Source organism: Dermacentor silvarum, chromosome 9, assembly GCF_013339745.2.
Source record: "Dermacentor silvarum isolate Dsil-2018 chromosome 9, BIME_Dsil_1.4, whole genome shotgun sequence".
Lineage (NCBI taxonomy): Eukaryota > Metazoa > Arthropoda > Arachnida > Ixodida > Ixodidae > Dermacentor > Dermacentor silvarum.
Window position 1 is genome coordinate 51,650,445 of NC_051162.1, and position 27,503 is coordinate 51,677,947.

At 46.1% G+C, this 27,503-nt stretch overlaps 1 long non-coding RNA gene across 2 annotated transcripts; it reads right to left on the reverse strand.

Annotated features, from left to right (window-relative positions):
• Positions 1-27,503, reverse strand: LOC119464739 (uncharacterized). 2 transcript variants are annotated; one of them, XR_005194558.2, is made up of 3 exons: positions 27,187-27,503; positions 23,465-23,694; positions 1-519 (listed from the first exon to the last, which is right to left on the reverse strand). It is a non-coding gene; the product is annotated as an uncharacterized LOC119464739 (long non-coding RNA). The 2 variants fall into 2 exon arrangements; XR_007463219.1 differs by having other exon boundaries at positions 27,144-27,503.

Here is a 27,503-nt window from a genome sequence, read left to right on the forward strand (position 1 = left end):
GGGTGGAACACCCGGTGAAATGACTTTGCAGTTCAACATTTAAGTTATACATTCTACAGGGCTGTTCGCCTAATCTATGGTATCATGGTGCTGTCTTTTCTTATGTCTGGTCCAAGTCCTTTCATCAGGCGAGTAGCTTTCTCCACTTCATCGGAGAAAATTACTCACCTGAAGAATGGACTTGGAGCAGACGGTGTGGCGCTGTGGTCGGTCACCTGTATGAATGCACAGGTGCTGCTTCATGTTGGACTTATGCGAGAAGATATGAGGGCATGAAGGGAACTGAAATGACCTCTCGCCTGCGTGGATGCACAGGTGTTCCATCAGCTTGGGACTTCGTAAGAAGCTCTGAGGGCACGAATGGTATTCCAATGGATGCTCGCCAGGATGAACCTTGAAGTGTGCTTTCATATTACACAGCTTACCAGTCTCATAGTCATATAAAGTGACAGTGATGGAGGAGTCTCTGCAGTGACTTCTCAACCTCAGCCATTGATGGAGAAATAGAAGGCCTTGATGCTGCAGAGATAAAACAGAAGTGGAATTATGAAATGAATTTCAGGTATCATGGAACAAAGCGCAGCTGACTGACCATTTTGATTTGTTTAACAGTTTTGTAATTGAATACTCATTGAGCCTATTTGTAAAATTTACCCATATTTTCTCAAAGAAAGACATTTTCTGAATGGTAAGAAATTATAAAGTGAGAGAACAAGAGTGTTTAAAGATCCTTGTTTGCAACAACCTCCTGAGAACCAGGTCAAAAAGCAGGCGAAAAGCAGATTTCAACGCAGCTCGCTCTCTCATCCTCAAATGAGCTCACTCAAGGTACAAGTTTGGTGATCACATATGACACTCACAAAACTTCAGTTATGATTGGCTGGCACTAACACCCCAATCAGATGGGCAAATTCAGTGAAACTTCAATCGAGCGCATTTTGCCTCGCTGAGTGTCACTTTGGCAGCAGGGTACTACAAAGGAATACCAAGGGTCATTCGGGATTGATGACAACGATCATCTATGAAACCATACGGCTCGATACGATTCTTAGCATTCTGGGTTTTAGAAATGGATGCAATTAATTTGTGTGAGTTGGCAATTCATTATTTCAGTGAGCAACAGAGCACAAAAACCAGGACGGATAGGAAGAACGACACACTTTTGCTATTTGTCCTTGTTTTTGTGTGCTGTTGTAATGGTACACCGAAATTAGAAATGAATACTGTTTTATTACAAACAAAAAATGCTTATTTACAAGCACCTATGCAATAAAAGATGAAAATACTATAATCACATTAATACATTTAATCGTTTTGAACCAATAAAAGCAAGGAACATATCCAAAATCCTGACACTCAAAATGGCTGACTTTGTGGATGATTTGACGGTTGCCAAAAATTTATGTTTCAAGCCTGTTTTGGCTTTACCGATCTCACGGGGTGCTAATAACGTTTTATATTGTAAAACTGTGGTCCTAGAATTAGTACTGACTTTGCATTGAGTATTCTTTTATTTATTTTTGAAACACTGCTATTAAGGTTACACACTTCAGCGCAGGGAAGTGAGTTTACCAAATATACCCGCTGGATAGAGCACTCCACGGCAACCATTCTGTTTGACAAGCCTGTGAATGACACTACTGGCGAAGCGCAGTCGCTATACGTTTTACTAAATTTGGCCGTCTGACATATGTGTATTTCAATGGACGAAAACGCTCGGTAATTCGAATGCAAAAGCATTTGCTACGGTTAATTCGAACATACCACGGACCGACAATGCTCCTAGCAGCGCGCCAAATAACGCGGTGGCACCCGGCATTGCATTGACACTGCCATAGAGCAAAAGCTTAGGAGAGACCCCTTAATGCAGCGGCGGAGGCTCAGTCTGGCCAACGAAACTACCCCCCCCCCCCCCCCACGCCGGCAAACGCTCGCTTCCCGATAAGGGCAGAAAACTGAACTTCAGGGAGCGGGCGAAGCTGGCGCCGGGCTGGTTGGACCGGCGGTGCCGGTACCCCCCCCCCCCATGCCAGCAAACACTCGCTTCCTGATAATGCCAGCACGGCGGCGGGCGTGCACGGAGACAGTCGAAGGTGAGGGAGCTACGAGGGAGTTGAGAGAGATGGCGAGGGGAGCCACCGAAGCAGCGGAGTTGCCGGGGCCAAATCCACTTCCCTGCCGCCCTCCTCCCTCACCTTTGACGGTCTCCGCGCGCGCACCCGTAGCCATGCCGGCGCCATCCGCTCCCAGAAGTTTCGTTTTCTACCGTTATCGGGAACCGAGCGTTGGCCGGCGTGGGCGGTTGCGCTCGCTATGCCCTTGCGCGCCGCGATATTTCGCGACTCGCACCGTTCGTGCATCGTGCTCGAATACTTCAAAAATACGTCCTTCCTTTAATTCGAACAAATTTTTGGGCCCCTTCGAGTTCAAATTATCGGCATTCGACTGTATCATGTCCCTAGAGCCAGCGTATCGACAATGCCACTTGTATTCGCCAATGCAATACTAACTGCCACGACCTCTCAAAGGAAAAGCACGGCCGTGATTCTGTAGCGTCTGCTGAGAGCCTCAGAGGTAAAACTTCTATTGCTACTTTTAGGCACCAATGTTCAAATCCACTCAAAAGGCACTGCAAATTTTCTTAATTTTTTTATGGATCTGCAAAGCAATTTCCGATTCCGGCGACAGATGCTGGCAGATATGAATAAGAATGTGAAGTGCTTTTAGCTGCAAGAACGACTAAGCGACGTGCTCACCCTGTCAATGCTCTGCTCAGTCGGCTTGGTGGCAGAGCAAGGACTGCATTCTCCCGTGTACTGCCGTTATGACTAGGGGAGTGAGCCCAGAACAGCTATGGCTGTAACACACACGCTTTTGTGCCGTTACGTCCCAAAACAGCAAAGGGCATTTTTAGGTGCTTCCCACGAGGCAGCCCTTTCATCAGCACCCACCCAGACGGCAACGGGGTCCAACATTGACTGTGACAAGCAAACAAAGGAGCTCACTTCGAGGCGACAACCGATGCCCTCCATGGAAGTGGTAACAGCCACGAAGGCGTCTCCTGACCCTGACAAGCTGACCGTCACGAAGAGCCACTAAATGATGCAAGGGGCCAATGTTGAGGTCTTCTATGGGAGCTGCGTCAACTTCGGTTTCCCAGATTGCCACGCGGTTGCGGAGTTCGGCAGGACGGTGCAGCGTCATGGGCGGAGCTCTGTGAACACAAAAACCCCTCTGATTGGCCAAGACACAGACCTTAGATCCCCAGGTCTAGTCACCTAGGGAAATGAACTGCTTAAAAATGAACGCCTTTCAAGCAGGGAGGTGTCCTGACATGTCCTGATGTGCGCTTAGACATTTAAAATGCTCCTACATGGAGTGGTCTCCCAAATCTGGAGCCAGTGTGAATAATGAAAAAGCAACCATTTTTCTTTCGCTCCTACACCCGGACGTCCCCATCCCTGTGCCTGGAAGATTCCTGGCCTAAACGCTACCTTGAGCTGCAACAGTGCCGTCATTCGGGTGCACAAAAGTTGTGCAGAAACCATCGGCAGTGATTGTCAGTGCAAGCAAATAAATAGCCTGAACAAATGAGTGAGCGAATGAGAGGGATGGAGAGACGGAGCGAAATAATCTTTTCCTTACAGAGTCCGACCTCTGTCCAACCACGAAACCGGCTGAAAGAGCCTCAGAAAAATATTAGCTCAAATAAAGATCCCTGGCTGGTCAAAATAAATCCAGTGTTTCCCACTGGGGTGCGTCTCATAATCATATCATGGTTTTGGCTCATAATATGGCAAAATTAAGTTTATTTATAATTTAATTTCATTTGAAAGCCGGGCCCCAGGTGGAAGGTTAGGAAAATAAAGAGGTTCTCGTATGTGCATCATCTTCTAAATAAATTTTAATGTATATTATGTCTGTGTGTGTATATATATATACATATATATATTTTTTTTGAGCACTAACTGTGTAGTTCAATATCGTCTTCATCTGTATATACCCATCCTCATAATCATCATCATCGTGTGTCGCATTGGTGCTCGCTGGCTAGCTCATGATGCTGCGTGAAATACAAGGGCTCTGCCTTTCTACCAGGCGTCGTCTTACAATATCTATATACAGTAGAACCCCGCTGTTACGTTTTTCACGGGACCGTTAAAAAAACGTAAGAGCCGAGAAACGCAAGAGCCAGGAAACAGGAAAAATTGAGAAATGGGAGTAGTGTTGAACTGCACACAATATTATTTTAATTCTTACGTGTGACAAAAAGTAGTTTCGCCCGACAGCCGAAGTATCGATTGCGATGAGCAATACAAAGTAAGAATAGTAGTCTTATCGTCCGTATAAACTTGTAAACATTCGCTTATTAATTAACAAACATGGTGTCAGCGCCCACAGGCAAACATGAACACATCACACTCGATGAGCACGGACACGCGCAGTTAAGCGCCGCTGCAGAAGCGAGCGAAGTGACCTTCGTGCTGTTGTCTATCGCTTCAACGCAAACTGAGCGCCGAGAACACGTAGCATGCACAAAGCTACGAGCCGCCGACGCACCTACACTGCGTAGACTCAGCCCCCGCGCCGCCGCGCAGTATGATGCCAGAGCACAACGCTGCCCACTATCCCTCCCCCCTCGCTCCCTCGCCGGTGCCTCGTGCGCAACGGAAGGAGGCGCGCTTCCTCCCTGCTTTTCTTTCTTTCGAGCGCGAGACGCGGTCGTCGGCTCCCTCGCACGCTTTCACTCGCACATGCAGCTTACGGCGCCGTAAGCTGCATGTGCGAGTGAAAGCGTGCGAGGGGAGCCGACGACCGCGTCTCGCGCGCAATGAAAGCATACGGCACGCGGCGACGGCGTTATCGCCCTTGGACTTTATACGGAACATCTATGAGCCAAAACCAATTTTAGGGCCGCAACGCGTCATAGACACTTTCTTTAGATAGCAAATGCGGATCTCAAAGGCCATACTTTTGCCGGCGGAAACCGAAAATACGTAATAAGTGTCGCCCCCGGCACTTGGGGCGGCCAATGCCATCATGAAACAACCAAGCCAAGCAACATGAAAAGTCAAAATGGCCGCTCGGGCCGGCGCGCTGTGGCAGTTCACAACATTATATATGATGTGGGAACGGTTCCACAGTTGCGACGTAACAGCGGGGTTACCAATGCATTGGGTTCTATGGGAGCTGTTCCGGGCCCGGCCGAAAACGACTTAACAGCCGGGAAAACGCAGCACCCGGGAACGTAACAGCGGGGTTCTACTGTATATATGTAATATACACCGAGAGAGGAGGGGTGAAAGAGCTCTGCAGGCCCTTGCCCCCACGAGGAAAATAAGAACTCTATGCCTACGATAGGCTTTCTGCAGGATAACATCTTCAGTTTCGGTTTGGTTCAAAAAGGAACAGAACTTGATACGCACTCTGCTTCTTGTGCTTTGTCATCACAAAATCGATGCTAACGCTTGCAGGAACTGTCACCAAATGGTCAAAACAGACTGAGAACCCCCACCGGAGGATTCACAACTCCATATACTTCGGTGAGCGAGAACTCGCCGCTTTAAATACAGTTTTCAAGATTTTAAAACCTTTTTTTGGCCAGACCCACCCACTCAGCTAGGCCTTGCATAAGGCTTACTGAAGAGTACGACACTCAGAGACGAAGCTTGCCAGGCAAAAAGTCACTAAGGCCTGGCAAGGTCTCAGAGGAGGCAACTCATAATAGAGAAGTTAAAGCGATCATGAACGAAGACCTGAATATGGAAAACATGGATACGAGCACCGTGGAGGCCGCAGGATCAAGCGGTAGGGCCGTCAACACGGCGAACGCACAGCACAGTACCAGAGAGAATGCACTTGTTGAATCAAACGCATCCAGCGACTTGGCGTCGCTCCCTTTCCAACTGGTGGCCTCAAGACTACAAAAAAATTTGCGAAGCTTGCACCAAGTTGTACAAGGCTGGAGAAACAGAGGAGCTGGTGATCACCTAGCTTCTTCCAGTTTCACTAGGCACAGCTAAGTTTTGCTGGTCATTCAGTCGCCTACGCTCGCTTTCCCAGGCTCGGAACTTAGGATCCTCGGCCCTTCGTCGCTGTTTAGTAGCAGCGGCTTCGGCGCAATACTCCGGATTAACACGTAATCGCCGCATTCATTCTCAGCTGGCGGCACGACGAGCTTCCAGCTAAGCTGCTGCTTCTTTGGGAGTCTTGTACTTCTCCGGCCGTCCCATGTTACATTTACTCAGTGCGAAGTCTACGAGAGTTATGTGCGTCGCCGTTGCAGCGACATGATCTTTATAATCAGTGTGACATCATGGCCAATCTTCACGAAGCGATGTCATGACTAAGCAAACCAAGAATTGCAGCGCGAAGCAATGACGTGGCTTTGTGAAGCTGGGTAAGTTATTGCTAAGCGACCGCATTGACAGAGTTGGTCTGCTGGAACGCGATGTCGGCATTGCAATGTGGTGGAACAAAGGTGGTAGGTGTTGCAAACTGCGCTATCCAATGCACAGTGACGTCATCGCAGACGCGCTGGCAGAGGAGCGTCAGGTGCGTAAGCATCAGTCTAATCGACTCAAGAAACTATCCAACACTCTCTCGATACGAAAGCATTGATAGGGCTAACAGAAATACATACGAGCAGTCAATCGTCAGTTCAAACCTGAACACACCAGGCGCCCACAGCCGGAATGTCACACAGCATTATTTACGAGTGTACGGGTGATGAAACTCATGGTAGCCTAAGGAAAGCCCTAGATTGTGAAACAGCACAAAATACTATCTGCAAGGCCTATGGGCAACAAGGGCATGGTGCTTATCACGTTTGCATCACACACCATTCTGTGCGTATCAAATGCTGGGACTATCTCGAGAGGAAGATGGAGAACAAGGCAACATCCCTAGTTTGCAGTAGATGCCACAGCCCTGGACATAAGCAAAACATGTCCAGCAGCTGAAGTGCCCTGCTCTACGTGCAGTGACACGCATACAGAACAGGGATCATGTGTTGAAAGAAATAAATACTGTGAACGATGTCGAAGGAAAGGACGACACCTAGCTACCCACCAGCTGAACAAGAGGAAAAGTGGCAATCCAGACCTCCGAGGTATGTTACAGGCACTCATACAACGGCACAACAACAAATCCTACAAACAATTCGTCAGAACATGCAGCCTAAATTCCAATTCGAACCAACTCCAGCATTGACCCACCATGGCACCGTCGTTAAGCAGCTTTGTGGACCAGAAGGGTGAAAACACTGAAACTGTTCCAGACATTGTGTAGTGGAACTGTCGCTCGCTCCCAGGATGCACCATTGAACTCAATTTTACGTTTGGCCACATCAGGCGGTCATCATTCCTACTGCTCCCGGAGACCAGAGAAATTTCCCAATACCTACAGGCTACAAGGGTTTCTTCTCGCACAGTGTCACCCGCTGAACATTGCATCACAAGGTGCCAAACAGTGCAGCGTTTGTGGAGAAGCAAGCCTGAGTATGTGTTTGTGCAGATATACCGTGTGCACTAATGGACACCTCAAAATACTGCACAGGGAACCAGGAGGTAGTTGTAGTGAAATGTGAAGCAAAAGGGGAATCCCTAGTGACTGTGTCAATGTACGTGCACCCCGTGACCAGCTGCCGCCGCTGACGGAGGGGAGGGATTCTGTGGACTTTGCCTGGGTTGGTGAACTACGAAGAGCCTTTTATAGTGCCAAGCTCATGATCAGAGGCGACTTTAATTCTGAGAATGAGGCCTGGGAATATTCAAGAACAACAGCCAGAGGGAGAATGCTTGCGGACGCGATGGAGACGGCTGGCCTTGAACTGGCAAATGACATCTCTTTTTCCACTCGCATGGCACTTTACGCCAAACAAAAGGACACGACAACGGACTACTCTTGGGCATCCCTGAGCATAGTCAAAGAGTGGTGCTATGGTTGCAACCTCATGGGCAGTGACCACTATCTCACCTGGGTGGAGCTCAACTACAGACAACAGTCACAGACAGATAGCACGAGTTAAAGCCATTGATTGGGATGGATTCAGGCAGCGGCTTGTTGAACACCCGATGGACATCCTGCTCGTTATAAGGCTAGTGAGAGCAACGAAAGAGGCCACTCGCCAGGTGGATGTCCCTGTCGACGTACCAGTACCTGACATGCATTTCATCAACCTTTGAGAAACCAGAGAACGGTTACAGACATTGTACATGCAGAGGGAAGAAGGTTCAAGACCTCCTTGCAATGCGCAACATGACCGCACTGGAGAGGAGGTATGCCAAGAAACTGTTGAGATTGCTGGCTAGAGCATTGCGAGACGCTCAATGAAAGGACCAGTCTTGCTGCACTTAAAAGCCATGGCGGTTAAGAAAGAATGAACACAATACAGTGGCCGGCATCATGCAGGCCATGGGACTCTTTGCTCAGAACTTCGAGAAGGAAGCGGCAGACACCTACTTCCCGCAACCGTCTGTCCATCCACCCGAAGATATTTATGAACTGATAGGACGCGTTCAAGGTTAGATGCCCGTCCAACAATGAGGAAATTAATTGGCCATTCACACCTGCAGCACTCACCACGGCGCTGCAGCAGATAAAACGCTAACAGTGCTTCTGGTCCTGATCGAGTGACGTGGTAAATGTTGAAGAACCTCGATGAAGATGGCAAGGCAGAACTCATAGCTACCATTAATGATACGTAGATGTCGGGTAACATTCCGCAGTAGTGGAAGCACTCAGTGGTGCTCCCTTTACCCAAACCAGGCAAGCCAGCAAATGCCATTGGCAACCTGAGGCCAGTGTAAATGACATCAGTCTTCTGCAAATTACTGGAGAGACTGACAGTCAACAACCCGAACTTCCCATACTCAGGCCCTTACTTGGATGCAGGTCAACCAGGCTTCAGACCAGGCCTTTGTACAGTCAATAGCTTGTACATAATGAGGCGAGAGGCAGCCACCCAGCGAGGTAGAAGCAACCACGGTGTAAGAATAAGGAGAGGTGCTGACACTCTCCCCCCAACGCGCGCGAAAGCGCCGCTCGCTCGCGTCCAGATTATGTTCTGCTTGGTTGCAGCTGGTTCGGTGCCGTCATAGAGGGCGCTGCGGTATGCGGTCCCAGCCTCGGCGGCAAGGCGCGTGCTGCCGCTGCTTCGTCTTCCTGCTTGCATGTGCGGTTGCGCTGTTTTGAAGGCACGATTTTTGTTCGCGTTCGTTTCATGAGCTTGTGCTTGGGTACTGTCGCCACGGGCCCTCGACAAAGGTGGCAGCGGCCTTCTGAGGGGTGTTTGAAATGGCTAGAAAGTGCTTTGTTCCGAACTGCAATTCTGTATACCTGACTTGTGCGGAGCGTGTGCCTTTATTCAAAGCGCCGTCCGACAGCGGTCGTCTAGAGCAGTGGCGCCGTGCAAATCTGAGGGCAGACCGAACTCTAACGCCTACCGACCATGTCTGCACCAGCCATTTTTCAGAGGATACGATATCGATGGCATATTGTCACGACGTCGAAAGCTCGAGGGACAAACGAAACACACTTGTCGGTAGAGGCAGTAACAAGAACGGACGGTTTTAAAATAGCGCGTGCTAGTCACTGCTTCTTCTTCTTCTTGCTATGTTTTTCATAAGTGCCGATGTGTCTTATGCCGTCGTCATCGCCGCGTTAGATACGTGGCAATATTACGCGGAGCGCTCGATAGAAGGATTCCCACCTTATTTCCAAACTGTCCAAAGAACCTCACACGGTCAAATAAACCTCGAAAGCCGCTGCGGAAGAGAAAACCTCCTGTGTGCCGCAGTAGTTTGTGCAAATTTTGCTGCATGTAAAAGATATATACTCGGTGGTTTACTATCATGCACCAAGATTGGAAAATATGTAAATGTAACGTAGCTGGACAGAACCAAGGTAATGTTGTCTGCCGTCGCTTGGAGATACTCAGATTATTTTTTTATTCCGTTTAATTACATAATTATTTTCATAATTGATTAATCAACTCTTTTAATGCTATAATTGGATAAAAAGTATGAACAAGAGAATTGTACAGCAGCGTGGAAAACTCCCAATATAACTTTCTGTTGCTCAATACGTGATACATAAAAGTGTTTTCCGAGCGTGAACGAAACCCGCGAATACAGCAATATTGCCGCGCGACTGGCCGCTCAAGGCACTTTGCGTGTATTCGTGAGCTTCTTTCATGCTCGGAAAAACACTTCTACGTAGCACGTATTGAGCAATACAACGCTGTATCGGGAGTCTTTCATGTTGCTCTACAATTTCCTCATTGACACTTTTTAATATAATTATAATAATCGAGAAGTTGATCAATAAATACGACTAATTATCTAATTAGGCGAAATGTAAAAGATAACCGAGTATCTCCAAGGGACGGCAACAACATTATTATGGTTCTGTCCAGCTGTTGATCAATAAATACGACTAATTATCTAATTAGGCGAAATGTAAAAAATAACCGAGTATCTCCAAGGGACGGCAACAACATTACTATGGTTCTGTCCAGCTACGTGACATTTGCATATTTTGAAATATTTGTGCACCCTGTAAAATACTGCTGTTTTCTGTGCAGATGTGTGTCTGATTTTCAAATTTGTTCCATCCTGGCTACTGAATTTTTTTTTACAATGCGCGTGCGGTGTATATTACACGCTTGCATGTTTTTATAGATTTTTCCATTTTGGGGAGTGTATGAGACCGCAAGCTTCTGGGATGGTTATCACCTATTAAAATTATCGAGCTGCTTCATGCACAAGTTTTTTCGTATTGTGTCTGTGCAAAAAAAAAAGGTCTATGGGATTATTGTGTGGTGGGTGTAAGTGTATTTGTGGACAGGCTGTAGCATGCATTGTCAAACATTCTTACATTGGCACATTCTCATATGCAATTTAAGACAAAAGAAAGCTACCTCTTCTTTTTTAGATCCTGCAAGAGTCACTCAGTCCTCAATGGACGAAAGCCCAATGAATAATATACACGGTCTATGTTAAGTGGAACTGGAATAAAAAATACATTTGCTCAGGTTTTCATCAGAACTGTGGTAGTGATGCTCTAATTCAAGATAGACGCCTGCCTTCGTCCCGCCTAATAAATTCCCATTTGAAAGAGTTTTTACATACCTGATGTGCATTCTCATGTTAAGTTCTAGCCATGAACAGCAACTTTGCTCTAGTGCATTGCATATCGCAAGCTTGCGCCGTTTCATTTCTTAATTTATATCGCGGCCACATTGAATTCGCGCAACGATGATTGAACGGTTTTCTGAGTGAATGGAAGCAGCGATAAGCATGAAATACATTTTCTGATGCAGTCACTATTTTCTGCTGATCGAGGGGTAGCACGTGGGCTAACACTTTCGTTTTTTTATGCTTGGATGAACCGCTAGATCGGACGAAACAAATTGCGCGCGCGGAGGTAACTTCAGAGGGCTTTGAGTGCTGCCCGATTGATCCGTGTTGACGTCATCCACGCCCTGCACAAGGAACCTTCATGTTAGCGAAGCCTGGTACTCTTATCACTTTAATGTGAAATAACGATTTGTTTTCGCACTTTGAGATTTACTCACTCCGCTACGAACGAAAATTTAGCGGAAGCAGAGGAATGCCAAGCTGCCGGCGCCGCTAAGCTGGGACCGCTGGCCTCGGCGCCCTCTATCTGCTTGCAGCAGAGCTACTCGGTGCACCCGTGCGCGGCCGAACATAATCTGGACGCTCGCTCGCGCGCAGTGTCAACACCTAAATATTCTTCCACCGTGGAAGCAACGCACCCGACATCTTGGTGGCTGTCGACTTCAAAAAAGCATTCGATGCAGTAACCCATGACGCGATTCTGCGGCCGATAATGATAGTGGGTCTGGAGAGCGAATATGCAACACAGTGAAAAGCTTTCTGGAGAACCACACTTCTTAAATTAGAACGGGGGCAACCCGACCCAATTAAAGAACAACATAGGTGTGCCACAAGGGGCCATCCTCTTGTTTACCCTCTTCAACTTCGTGATGAGAGGACTGGCCACCCGGATCCAGCATATACCCGGAGTCAAAAGCACAATTTATGCTGATGATATTACAACATGGACAGAGCCAGGGGCCCTTCAACCAACTAAGGAAGACCAGGCTGCAATACAAGAGGCCCTTGACACATAAGAAGAATATCTGACCACCAGCGTAATGCAACCCTCCACAGGAAAGACCCAGTTCATTCTTCTTGGGGGCGTACCAGAAGAATAAGACAAGGTGACACTCAAGCCCGGCAGCAAGGATATTCAATGAGCTCCATACAGGCAGCTCAGGATTCTGGGAATGCAGATAGTACATGAGTCAGAGGAAGCCAAAGCATGGCTCCAACAACTCAAGAAGCAATGGCGCTACGCCCTGCACCTTGTTCATCATATTGTGCACCGTCGTGTAGGAGCATAGGTCGGCAGTGTGGGAGAATACTCACTCACACTCACTCACCATAATTTTTTCCAGGCTCCGCACTCACTCACGTTCACACTCACCTCCACTCACACTCGCTGGCACTCACACTTGCACTCACACTCAGTGGCACTTACTCGCATTCACACTCACAATCACTGGCACACACTCACACTCGCCTGCACTCACTGGTACTCACTCGCAATCACACTCACTCACATTCACTGGCACTCACCTCCACTCACACTAACTGGTACTCACTCGCACTCACCTCCACTCACACTCACACTCAGAGTGGCATTCACTCGCATTCGCACTCACCTGCACTCACAATCACTGGCACTCACTCACACTCGCACTCACAATCACTGGCACTCACTCTCACTGGCACTCACCTGCCATCACACTCACTGGCACTCACTTCCACTCACATTCACTGGCACTCACTCGCACTCACCCCTTTGAAATGAGTGCGAGTGTGAGTGAGTGCACTCATTAGTCACCATGCCGATCTATACCGCTCACAATTCGTGTATATGCATACCGAAGCTTCTAATTTAGCACCTGTTGCATCGGGAGTGCGCCAAGGCAGTGTTTTGGACCCAGTTTTATTTTTAATATACATAAAAGATTTGTCTTCCCGATTACATGGTAACATCCATCTATTTGCTGACTATTGTATTTCGTGCCACGAAATTAATAACAGTGATAATCACCATATACAAAATTCTGCCTTTTCTTGGTGTCAGGAGTGGCAGATGACTCTAAATGCCCAAAAATCTGTAACGTTAACAGTAAGAAAGAAACAGATATCTGAGTTTACTTACATTATTAATGACACACCTCTCACTTGTGCATTTCAGCGTAAACATTTAGGTGTCACTTTAACATACGCTCTCCGATGGGAAAGCCATGTTAACAAAATAACCTCAAGTGGAAATCAATGTACATGGTGAGCACTAAAGCGACTCTTCTTTCTGAGAAGACACCTTCGTCTTGCGCCCCCAGATAAAATTTGCTGGCCTACAAAATGCTTGTTCGAACAGTGCTGGAGCACACCAATATTGTTTGGTTTCCGTACACAAAAGAACTCATTGCAAGAATGGAAGGGGTGCAGAGGAAGGCAATAAGGTTCTGTTATAATAAGTACAAGTCAACGGATTCATTGACTGAATTATTAAAGAGAGCTGGTTTATTAACACCGCAAAGTAGAGCAAAACTAGCATGATTAAAGTTTTCTTTTCAATTTATTCATGGTGACATAAACATTGACGTCAGCTCCAACCTCTCTCTGTCCATCTTTCTGTCATTGACATTAGACGTGTGCATGCTTGCCGCCCATGCTCGCTAAGCTCCCCTTCGGTCGGATTGAGCCAAGAGAGCAGGAAATAGAGGGAGAGATTGACTGTCCGTATACTTAGTCATTAAAGCCGAAACAAACACAAAAGGGAGAACAAAGCGGTATCTATCATTGCATCTTTGCTTTTTCTCCATGTATGCGAGCGTGCGTGTCTGTTACTCTGTGCTAACTTGGCTAGTCCCTCTTCCGCTCTGCCTGTTTATATAACGAGCCTGTACGTGTACATTTAAGAGGGAAGCAGGAAGAAAATGAGAAGCCATTCCACACTCTGAAGGCGGATGACCAGCGAAGGTGTAGGAAATCACACGGTATTGAGCGTCTTCACTCAGTGGAAGTCATGGCAAAATTTGCCGGTCATGATTTGGATATGCCTGCCATCAGCGCTCCAGCCCATACATATTCCCTGGCGTATTAAAGAAAATGTTTCAGTTTTGCCCGAAAGGCGAAGCTTCGATTGCGATAGCAAATTAGTAAAGAGCTATACGAAGCAAGGATAGTAGTTTAATGGGCTGTATAAACTTGTAAACATATGCCTACTAACTAAATAGACAAGCCCGGTGTCACGCGCGCACATGTAAAGATGAACGCATCTCGCTCGGCGACCGCGGAAACTCGCTGTCAGAACGCTGCAGTAAGGAGGCGCCGCTATAGCCGCGAGCGAATTGACCTTCGCGCCGCCTCTTGCTTCAAAGCGAACTAAACGTCGAAAACACAGCGCATACGAAGTTACCGGCTCTAGTTAAACATTGGTCACGTCGCAAATCGCTTTGAAGAGGAGGCCCGCGCAAGAACGCACTTTTTCCACGTCGCAGATCGCTTTCGAGATACAACACCCACGCAGCTGCCGCCAGAGCATGACGCCCCCCCCCCCCGTGCCTGAAGCGCGACTGAAGCAGCGCGCTTCCGCCTCGCCTTTTTCCTCGCGCGCGCGAGATTGAGCAGCACGTGTCGGCTGACCCTCGTAAGCTTTCACTCACACACGCAGCGTACCGCCGGCACGCGGCGACGATTTTACCGTGTTTGGACTTAATACGGGACCTCATAACGATGTCCATGACCACGGCAGAAGTTCGCTTGGAGTGTCCATATAATTGCTATTGCAATATAATATATCCGCTCATTTCATTATACAATGTCTCACTCATGCCTGAACCTTGCATTATTACGACCTTAGTGATTGGTTTCTATCTTGGCATGCACATTCTGCTAGCGCGATAAGTCATCACCGCGAGTGAGCTTGTAACACAACGTGCCTCCATTTTTCCGCAAGCAAGGTGAACCGATATCACCTCTGCTTATCGTTCAAGCACTCACCACGTTCACACTCACTTCCACTCGCAAGCACTCATTCATGTTCACACTCACCTGCACTCACACTCACGTTCACAATCACCTCTACACACCCAGAAGCACTCACCCCATTCACACTCACAGCACTCAGTCACGTTCATACTCAGCTCCACTCACAGGCACTCACCACGTTCACACTCACTTCCACTCACACTCATTGGCTCTCACCTCCCCTCACACTCACTGGCACTCACCACAGCTCACGCTCACTGGCACTCGCTTAGACCAGCAAGACCAGGTCTGGGCCGTCCAGCTAGCCGAGGCAGCCGCTGAGACCCAGGGGATCTCGGCCGTCTGCTAGGCGGAGGGAGGCTGTGTCCGCCCTTGTGAATTGCTGGCACCATTAAAGTTGAATCTCTCTCTCTCACTCACACTCACCTCCACTCACACTCACCGGCACTCACTAACCATAATTTTTTCCAGGCTCCACACTCACAGCACTCGCACTCGTCTCCACTCACACTCACCTGCACTCACACTCACTGGTACTCACTCACACTCGCACTCACCTGAACTCACACACATTGGCACTCACTTGCACTCACACTCCCTGGCACTCACTCGCGCTCACCTGCACTCACACTCGCACTCACGCCTTTGAAATGAGTGCGAGTGAGTGTGAGTGAGTGCGCCGACCTATGTGTGTGAGCCAGTATCCGCACTGCGCATATGCCGGTACAAGCGGTGTGAACTTCCAAAGCTTGCTACGGTGCAGTCGGCTTCACTCTGACGAAACAACAGGGAGAGAAGCGAGAGCATCTTCACTGAGAAAGCCAGAGAGCAATTACAAGCGTCCCAAGACATACAGTGGTGTCGCAGATCTCCGAGTCATGCAGCTGATCTCTCTGTCAATGTTTTGAGATTTTAAAGGGATGGTGCAGTGCGCCTCAACCGGTCATACAAATCATGTAGTGTGATGTCACGGAGCTCCATATATATATACACACCTACTGTGTTTATTAAACAAGTTCCTGCCCAACTCGTAGGATACTTCACGACAAATGTTCCTGCCCAAACGTAGGATACTTCACAACAAATGTCTGGTACAACACTACCGTTGCTCCTGTCACATTTTATGTGATGAAAGAAGGCTCATCGCTCCTTGGTTTGGATGCCTTGTCCTGCTCACAAGTTTCTGCAAGCACCACAACCATCCGACTCCCAACTAACGCTCCTTCTGAATTTCAGCGCCTTTTCTCCTAGGAACTCGGCTAGTGAAGGGGTACATGCATGAGCTGAAATGCCATCCTGGTGTGCAGCCTGTCGCTGCCAAACTTCACAGATTGCCGTTCCTGCTCTGGCAGCAAGTCTCCGATGAACTTTCACACCTCGAAAGCTCTGGGGTCATCAAACGAGTCTCAGCTTCTCAATGGGTCTCCACTTGTTGTGGTGAAAAAAAAGAATGCTTCCCTGAGACTTTGCGTGGACTTGAATGAGCCAAACAAGGCTATCGTGGCGGACGTTTTTCCCTTGTTGCACATCGAAGAACTCCTCCAGCAACTTACAGGTGCTCTTTACCTTTCGAAGCTAGACCTTGCATCAGCATTTCATCAGGTCGAATTTTCAGAATCAAGCAGGGACTTCATTACTTTTGTAACTCACGATGGCTTGTTCAGATTCCGTAGTCTGCTTTGGGCTTACATCAGCCCCTGCCGTTTTACAAAAAATGATGTCAGATATTTGGAAGGGTTGCTCAGGAGTGCTATGCTATCTTGATTACATTTTGGTCTGGGGTAGAGCACGAGAAGAACATGATGCAAATCTACAAATTGTGCTAACTCGTATCAGCAACTCGCGTATGAAACTCAATGGCAAGTGTGTCTTTGCTGCTAATCAAATAGTTTTTGGGTCACAATGTCAGTGCCAGAGGCTTGTCACCTCTTGAGTCTAAGGGGAATGCTATTATCAATGCTCCTGCTTCTACTGATTGTAAGTCGTTGCAATCATTTCTGCGCCTTGCTGGCTATTACTCCAAGGTAATTCCACAATTATGCAGATGTTGAACCACTGTGCCGCAATGTTGGGTGAAGTCCAAACAATTGATCGGTTTCAAGAAGACGATTGAGGTTCAATAACATTAAAGAAGTACTGGCTGCCAACCCAGTTATACAAAGGTTTGACGAGAAACTTCCAATAGTCATCACTGCTGATGCTTCCAACATAGGGTTGGGTGCCGTGTTTCAACAGCACAAAGGTGAACAGTTAATCACAATTGCTTTTGCTTCGAGAACCTTGTCTCCTGCTGAACGCAGGTATTCTGTTAGTTAGCGTGAAGCGCTAGCAGGTCTCTTTGCTTGCGAGAAGTGGCACGTATCCTTGCGAGGTCGACACTTAACGTTGCACACTGATCATCAGGCACTTACTACTTTCTGCTGGATCAGAGGGTCGACGCTCATTCAGATTTTGCGCTGGGGTGCTAGACTTTTGTACTACAACTTTACCGTACAATACTGCAAAGGTTAAAACAATGTCATAGCAGATACTCTTTCTAGACTGCCGTTGCAACTACCTGTTTCTCAGAAACTGGAGGAAGAAATAGTTTCTCTTTTCACTCCATGCATCAGTGAGGCTGACCTGCAAGCAGCTACAGCTGAGGATACTACTTTGCAGCAGGTTCTACAATTCATTACCAATGGCTGGCCTGAAAAGAAATCTCTTCCACCATGAGCTACTACCCTATTTCAATTTGAGGCACAAACTATCCTGTGTAGACAACTTAGTTTTCCGTGCAGACCTATCAGCATTCCCACTTCACTACGTAACAGGCTCGTCACGTTGGCTCATGAAAGCCATCTTGGCATCGTCAGCAGCGTCTTAGAGATGGTGGCCTGGCCTAGATAAGCAGGTTGAAAATGCAGTCCGTAACTGTGTTGTATGTCAACAGCAGACAAGTCTGCCAGACCGGTTTTTGCACCCCTACAGCCTGTCACCTGGCCAGATAAACCTTGGGAAAATCTGGGAACGGACATCGCTGGTTCACTTGAACGTGTTCCATACGACTGCAAGTTCGACATTACATTAGCAGATTACCACTCTCGGTGGCCTGTAGTTTGCTTTACTCATGCTGACACCTCCGAAGCTGTCATTGCATTTTTGTCAGCACTTTTCAGTAGGGAAAGCTTCCTGCATGCAATTGTCATGGACAATGGTCCTCAGTTTAAGTCTCAGTTGTTTGAAGCTTTCCTGTCCGACAGAGGCATTAAGCATTTGTGCTCGTCTAACTATTCCCCGCAAGCCAATGGCCAAATCGAAAGATTTAACCGCGTCTTCGAAAAGTAAATCCAGCTTGCTCAACTGAATTGTCATTCGCTGAAACAAGCTGTCACCGTGGGTACTTGGGCACGTACAGGTTTATGCCTCAGGCTAGGTTTGTCACCTGCGCCACTTCTGCACATTTGCCAGCCTAGTTCTGGAATCGATATTACACAGTTACAACCAAAGCCTTCGACTTAAAAAGTTTCGGATCCTGTGAGAACTATAGACAACAGGCAGCTAAGCAGCATGTAGACCGTAAGTGTGGAGCGAAACCTCCAGAACTACAGGTGGGCCTTAGAATAAAAGTACGCCTTCCAGGGCAACAAAATAAGTACAGGGTCCCTATACAATCTGCAGTCAAGTCTGATCTCATTCCTTCAGGCTGAGTAACGGAAATGTGTGGAACGCATTCAAGTTACTTATCAATGCGGAACAGACCGCTCATAATGGGCAACAGGATTCTCCCACTTCTCCCCTTAACTCTCCTTCTATGCAGTGCAATACATTTCCCCAGACATCCTCTTTCTTATGCAGCACCTCCCTAATATGTCTGCGGTTACCTGCCGTGCAATCGTCTCCTTTCGAGGGGGTGAAAGATCAGGCACGCTGTCAAATACCGGCTGATGTGCCCAGCCAACATGCTTCACTCCTTGAACCCACTCAGGAGTCCATAACTGAACAGAGAAGTTCAGTATAACAGGGTTCGTAAAGGTTTCCAAGGCAAAAATTCAAGGATATTCCAGGACTTTCCAGGACCTGTTTACAGGTTTTTCAAGGACTCAAAGCGGCATCCAAACTGAGATTTCTTTACTCTAACATTTCCAAAAATAACGTTTTATTGCACTCACAATAAATAAATGTATATCACAATTACAATAAAAACGTCTAGCCTTGATAACTTCTCAAGATCACAACACAAAATGAACGCCTACATCAGCGGCTGACATTTCTCCAGTATAGGCTGGATAAAGTTAACCAAAAATATTCAAAACATTCAGCATGGGGTTATTGCATTAAAATAAAAAGAAATAAATGTACATCCCAATGATGGTAATAATGTCTAGCCTTGATCACTTTGTAAGTTCACAACAGTACCAAAAAAAGTTCACAAAACACAATGAATGCTCCCAACAGCTACTCTGACTTCTCAAGTATTAACTGGGCAAGTTTACCTAACATTTCCAAACCATTCAGTGTAGTCTTGCTATACATACATTATATTATAACAAATAGATGTATATTGCAATTTTGTAAAACATGCCTTGTCTTGATCATTTCTCAAGTCCACAATATTAAAAGTTAACACAACGAACACAACAGCTGCTCAGGCTTGTGCAGTATCAGCTGGGTTGGTTCATCAAATATTTGCAAAACATTCAGCATACCGTATTTTCCGGTGTACAAGACGCGTTTTTTTTCTGAATTTTTCGTCGGTGCATCTTATAGAACGGTGCGACCTATGTACGTTTTTTTTTTCCGGAAAAAGTGCCATCAAAATCGGATGCGATGTTATGGCTACACGAAGCGCGCTGGTTGACTTAATTGCTTCGGGTTCTTTGCGCACTATCGAGGTGCCGGGTTACCGTGATAAAGTCCCCGAGCGCTGTGCGAAAACGATGGAGCAGCAACGCAAACGGCAGTAGTCCGACCGCGAGTCGCTCTACCCCGAAGTAGTCCTATCTGCAGATAAGATACAGCACCCGCCGCTGCGCAAACTACGCAGTTGCTACGAGAGCACAGGCAGCCCCCCCTCCCTGCCCTTAATCCTCTCCGGCTGCCTTCCCGCTTTCCTCCCTTGTGCACGATTCGGCTCACCGTCACACTTTCACTCGCACATACAGCATACAGCACGCGGGGAAGATGCTATTGCCCTTGGACTTTATACGGAACATCGCGGTAACCACGACGGCAGAAATGCGCCTGGAGTGGAAATACAGTACATGGCACCCGTATGCTTGCGTGTAACCTGTTTTCACGGAGCAAAACATCACCAACTTTTTTTAGATCACTTACCGAAAGAACAGGTGCATCTTATACACCAGTGCGACTTATATACATTTTTTTTTCGGAAAAACTGCCGTTTTGAGGGGGTGCGTCTTATACAAAGGTGCAAATTATAGACCAGAAAATATGGTAATGTTATTGCACTTATATTATCATAAATAATATAACAAACCTCCACCCAATGGCACTGAGCATCATTGGTAAAGTTGATCCATTATAGCTCTCTTTAGCTTCACTAGCTTCACCTCGCGCGCAAGAGTGAAAGTGGGACAAGGAAGCCCCACGGGCAAGGAGTGAAACGAACGATAGGGTGAGGAAAGCAGCGTACACGCTGCCAGCAGAGCCAGCACCGAAGCGCGACACGGGTCTCTCGCTCTCCGTTCGCGGTTTGACGTGGTGATGCCTTTTATTTTTTTCGTGCAGTTCTGCAAAATGGAACCATGTGTGCTCGAACCGGCGTATTGTTTCTGAAATGGGGAGTTTGTCAGAACGATGCCGATCTACCACAGAAAGGAGGTCGCAATGTCGATATCAGACTGCACTGCTCACAAAATTCAAGGATTTTCAAGGAAGGAAAAAAATTCCAGGACTTTCAAGGGCCTTGAAAATTAACATTTCAATTTCAAGGGTTTTCAAGGATTTCAAGGACCTGTATGCACCCTGGTATAGGCACCTACTCAAATACAGGCTGAATTGCCCAGCCCCTATGCTTCGCTCCTTGAATTCCCTCAGAAACGTGTAACTGAGCAGATAGGCTCAGTCGAGGCACCTACACAACAAATGGCTGAAGTTCCCAGCCCCAATGCATTGTCTTCAATCACACATGATGGGCATTTATTCGAGCCATCATGCTCTACTATCTCAGATACGGAATGGTCTTCGCTCTCAAACTATGCGGAAGCGTGCTTAGGTGAGCCCCAAGGCTCAAACTCTGCTGATGACTCCGAGTCAGTTAAGGCTCCAGCAGTCAACAGAAGTTCATCCGTACGTCCTGCACGCACTCGTCCCAAACGTAGCCGAAAGCGAGCAGCTCGTTTTAAGGACTACATACCTTAATGTACATGTACACCATTTCTTTCATATATTTCGTTATTTTTACAATACTCTGCAATATTTTTATATGTATTTCTTTTATAATCCAGTGCGCGAGGGAGCACCATGTGATGTCACGTGAATATCATATTACTTCTAAATGCTTGTTAAATGCTACTTAAACGGGTAATACGCATACTCATTGCATTACATAATGTACAAGTTTTAGCCTGAATACGGTTCAGAGCATTGCACAATGTGCGACCATCCTATATCAATAAAGAATACGTTCCAGCAGTCATACATGTGATAACCATTGTATAATGTTGCTATTTTTATATTGCCCAAATGTCTACAAGGGTCTCATTGGCCATGCATCAAATGGTAACTTTGCACCAAAGCATTCTATTGTATTGTTACTAGTCGATCTTACGCATGTTTATTGTATGCCAAAGGCTGTTCAGTGGTTTCATACTGTATCATTCGGTCACGTATTCTTGTGTTATACGCATGGGAGTCCTAGGTCTCTCCTTTCTTTTTAGGGGGAGAGGATATGGCGTCGCGGATCTCTGAGTCATGCAGCTGATCTCTCAGTGAACATTTTGAGATTTTAAAGGGATGGTGCAGTGCACCTCTACCGGTCATACAAACCATGTAGCGTGATGTCACAGAGCTCCATATATATACACCTACTGTGTTCATTAAACAAGTCCCTGCCCAACTCTCAGCCTGGTCTGTTACATCTAGGTGTGCTCTGCGCAAGCACGCCCCTTTGTTTGCCGGACAGTGTCTACGACGTCGGCGGCGGCGATACGACACATACCTGAGTGGAGGAGCTCTACAAGTTCGCCTGTCTACCTCCGATCAAACCGATTCTCGATTCCCGAAATAAAATACACGAAGTCAGGCAGGCGCTGTCTACTGCAGGACGCAAACTTCTCGAGCTAGATCGACAACGAATTGACAGCGTCCCAGATGTGGAAACTTCCAACATTCAATCTAAAATACCCTCCCTGGGAGGATACACAGCTTAGAGGCCCCAAGCCTATTCCACAAATGACTAGTAGGGAACAACACCTCGAGAAGAGGGCAGCCACTGCATGGGAAGCGGATGAGACGCTAGGGGAACGGCTGCGTGGGATCAGGAAGAGGCCTCTTTAACTATGCGGAAGCTCCACCGGCATACCACACTGAGTTGCACGAAATTCCCCTTGCTGTTGATGCTATAGACAAAGCACTAACCGAAAGGACGCCAGATGACACAACATATACACGGACTCCTTAGAAGCAGTAAAATCATTTTTAGTGCCCCCCAGAAAGGGCACTTTGCCTGACGACATAAAACAAGTCACAAGGCAATTCCACCGAGAACGAGGAGTGCGGGTACGGGTGGAATGGACCCCGGAGACGCGGGCGATGCAGGCAACAGAGCAGCTCACGCAGCGGAGAGTGCAATTATAAGCAACCACTCGCACGCCTGATGGCCAATTATCGTGCCTGCGCAAATGCTAATCGGCCCAGAAGAAATGAAGGCGCGGCTTAAACAAGGCAATAAAAAAGCTGTCACTAAACCAAAACCACATCCCGAACGGAATCCCCAGGAGAGACCAAATTTTCATAAATCAGGGCGAGAGCTGGGGCTGCGATAACAAAAGACATTCTGTAATGGTGGTGGTACAAACAGAAAAAAGAAAGCACAAGATAATGATAGCGAAGAAACCACCCCCTTCAAGCCCATCAGCTGCTCCTGCACTACAGGGGCGAAACCAGACACAAACCAGCCCGGGCCTTGAAGAACTGCACCGGAGACACAAGCCTGCAGGGGTCCACTGTCTTAATGACTGTATCTGCCCACCAACACACATGGACTCCCCCCGGCTGTTATCGTCTTCCTCTGGGAGTTCGTGATAGTGGCAAACCTTCAGGGCAGATATTATTCCCTTTTCCCACATAGGCTTGCGTGCCAGCCCTCATAATAGATTATTCTACTTAAAATCCATCAGGTGCACTATGATGACAACACAGTTAGTTACCTGCTTTGGTGTGGTATTGTGATGACATGTTCTCATGTGTTAATTCACACGAGGGGCTTGCACTGCTGAGACTTAAGGCTGCTCTTGTGCAATAAACTCTGAGGGCAGTAGTGGCAATGACGTGGCTCCTCAACTGTGTGCTTGCACATAGTTGCAACAGTCACAATGGTTGAGGCGACTCTGCTGCAACTCCTTGTGCTCGACAGTTGCTGGGAAGTCACGGTGCCTCCCTGTGAGAGCAGCATAAAAAGTAATTGGATCAACCAACTGTGCATCCTCTTGTTTACCAAAAAAAAAAACATTCAAGAAAAAGCCTAAACAATGCCACCAGGCTCATTCTTCATCAAAGACAAGTTTACAGTGGCATGAAGAAAAGGAAATTCCTGTGTTCTAGAAACATGCATGGTAAGATGAGTTTACTAAAGTTGCAATATTATTTTGTTCAGTGAAACTAGCTAAACTGAATTTCCAAGGCAAAGGAAAATTTAGCTCTCTCACTGCACACAAGAGTTTGGTACACCACTGTTAGAACAATTAATTTGCTTTCTTTGAATGAGTTTTTCGCTGGAGCCCTTATTCATCAGACTTGTCCTGCTTAGTTTGCATCAAGCTTAATACCTTCTTTTCTTGGTTATGTTTAAAATATGCTGCTAATATGGTGCTGTTTTCACACATGTATGAGCTCTGAGAACCAATGTGTTTCTGGGATGCTTACAACCGCAGCAGCTTACGTTATAAGAAACTTACGCTCTAACAAAGTGCCCCACGTTGCAGCTGTCAACCTGGACTTGGCATGCTACAAACTCGTTTTTTTGCTACCAAGTGATACAGCACACATCTGTGTTTCATACCTAAAATACACAGCAAAGCTTAATGTTATTATGTATGTGAAATTCTGCTGCAACATTGTTCTTTATAGAGCTGTTTCACTTAGTCACAATTTGTGTCGACAAGCAAAGAAAACAGTTAGTAGCTGAACAATACACAAATAGTGCAGAATGAAGAAAAAGACTGCTAACTTGGCAAATATGCAACTAATTACACTGCCTTAGTAGCTTAGTTGAATGAAACAGTGCACTCCTTCCATTGTTGCAAAAGCAAGTAACAAATTACAATGTGCCACAATTATGAAATTAAAATAAAGAATGCACAAGCAGTGCACAGTACAAAGTAAATTAGGTGTGAGATATTCTTCTAGTACTCTCTGCAATGTTTAAATGGGTAATTCAGCCTATGGTGCTCAAAGTCTAGTACAAACGCAGCAAGCAAAGCTAGCTCTTATTTATAATAAAAATATACACTTTGTATTTATTTGGCTGTTCAGAAAGTCTGCCATGGGTAACTGGCAAGAGTGCTATTTGGAAAAAAAGCTTTTTAGAAAATCGGAAAAAAGAAAGCAAAAGAACCCAACACACACATTCCTTTGCCTCACCTAAAATAGCAATCTGTACAGTGAAATCACTGCATGATTCAGGTAACATGTAATTTCACACAAATAATACAGGAGAGATTTGCGACACCACTGCCGGCAGTTGAACCGATGCAGTAATGAAATGAGCTCATGAATATTAAAAATCGGCAATAAATTTTATACCGATGAGTATCAGTCACAAATGTACTGCCAAGTGTTATCACTGAACTTCTCTGGGAGCACACAGTGCAACACAATACCAATGAGACTAACAATGTTGCAGAATAGAAAAAAAAGACTGTGCTAACTTGGCAAATATTCAAAACTAATTACACTGTCTTAAGTAGCTTAGTTGAATGAAACAGTGCACTCCTTCCATTGTTGCAAAAGCAAGTAACAATGTGCCACAGTTATGCAATTAAAACAAAAAAGAATACAGAAGACGACAAGCACTGCACAGTACAAAATAAATTATGCGTGAGATATTCTTCTAGTACTTCCTGCAATGTTTAAATGGGTAACTCGGCTTATGGTGCTCAAGGTTTATATTTCATCTAAACAGGCTCGCTGCTGCCTAGTACAAACAAAGCAAGCAAAGCTAATTCTTATTTATAATAAAACACACACTTCGTATTTATGTGACTGTTCAGAAAGTCTGCTATTGGTGACTGGCAAAAGTGCCTATAAAAGAAAAGCTTTTTTGAAAACCGGAAAAAAGAAAGAAAAGAACCCTACAAGCGCCTTCTTTTGCCTCACCTAAAATAGCATTCTGTACAGTGAAATCACTGCATGATTCAGGTAACATGTAATTTCACACAAACAATACAGGAAAGATTTGCGACACCACTGCCGGCAGTTGAACCGATGCAGTAATGAAATGAGCTGATGAATATTAACAATCGGCAATAAATTTTATACCGACGAATATCAGTCACAAATGTACCGCCAAGTGTTATCACTGAACTTCTCTTGGAGCACACAGTGCAACACAATACCAATGATACTAAAAAAAAACTTCACAGGCTATATTAGAGAGCATATTAATACATTAACCAGAATGACCAATGAACATTCAATAAACAGAGTCACTTAATTATTGCCCTGAAAAAGACGGTATGAACTGAATTTCTATTCCAGAATTAACATTCCATTACTGCAAAGAAGCGCATTTATGCATGAAGGGTACGAGAAGGCTGAAACAGAGTCGTAACGAGAGAAGCTACTGATATAACAAGAACATGAGCTGAACATAAAAAGACCACATCATGTATCAAACAAGTACACCGAAGGCACCAGTCAAGCAGATGCAGGAAAATACACAGAGCTACAGGCACTACAAAAAAAGTAACACGACATACCCTCAAATGGTGCATAGCGTGGGTACAAATGCAGTCGAAGCTGCATTTAACGAACTCGACAGTTCCGCAAGAAGTGGTCGTTATTTAGTAGACCGTCATATATAGACTCGCCCTTCAATACGTGCATAAATTAGCAACACAGCCGTTCTTCTGCATCAGTTGTATTACAAGGTGCCAACAAGCTTTAGCTCGGGCCCAACTCCAATGCCGCCTATTCAAATATATGTAAAACGCAGAAACGCTTTTCCGAGATAATCACTGGGCCCATTTTAATGAAATTTGTTGCATTTCAGAGCCAAATTTAAATTTGAGTAACTGCTGGAAGCGAAGTTTTAATTTAGGGCCTAAATTTCAGGAATTTAGAAAAATCGGTAGGTTTGGGAAAATAGAAGCACGAAGTCTACGAATTCATAGCTCTACACCTAGAACAGATATTGCAGTTCTGTAAACTACATTCATTAGAGCGTCCAAAGCAGATAAATTTTATATGTCAATTAGGACTTTACATGAATTTGTTGTGTTGTTTACAAGGGTTTTGCAGATCTACTCCCAAGTTAGTGGTCTGAGAGCCATGTATATCAATTTTGTCTGCTTTAGACGTACTAATAGGTGTAATTTACGGAATTGTGATATCATTACTCATTGTTGAGTTCTAGTAGTAAACTCAATACTGTCGTTTTCTGAAGATTTTGATCAATTCTTAAAAAAAATGACGCCCTAAATCAAAAATTCGCAACCAACAGCCACTAGGTTACAACTTTTTCTTTTAAGTGCAAAAAAAAAAAAAGAAAAAAAACTAATCAAACTTGGTGCAGTGGTTGCCGAGAAAGACGACTCCTCCTCTCCCATGTATTTAGATGGGAGGCGCCGATGCTAAATCTTAGCGAAGCAGCACCTGCTGCGTACTTACGAGCGATTGAACTGCCTTCGCAAGGAATCGAATATGTCGTTACCGGTATGAATCGTGCACGATGCCCTCGAAGTTCTCCACAGCGTCCTGAAGTTCAGTGGCAACAGGGTAACAGCCGCGGAACGAAGTTTTCAATGAAAGTCGACGGCAGCAACACTTTCACTGTGGAGTACCGCCATGCTCCCGTTCGCTTTCGCGTATTCTGCGTCGTTTTGGAGTTCAGCACTACGGTTGAGATTTGTTATACTTTTGTACTCCGATCGAGGCACTAGTAAAGCCCGTTTTCACACAGTTACTAGAGGCCATAAAGTTACGAAGTTCGCGCCGCGTTCGCGAGGTATGCAATCACAGAAAAACTTA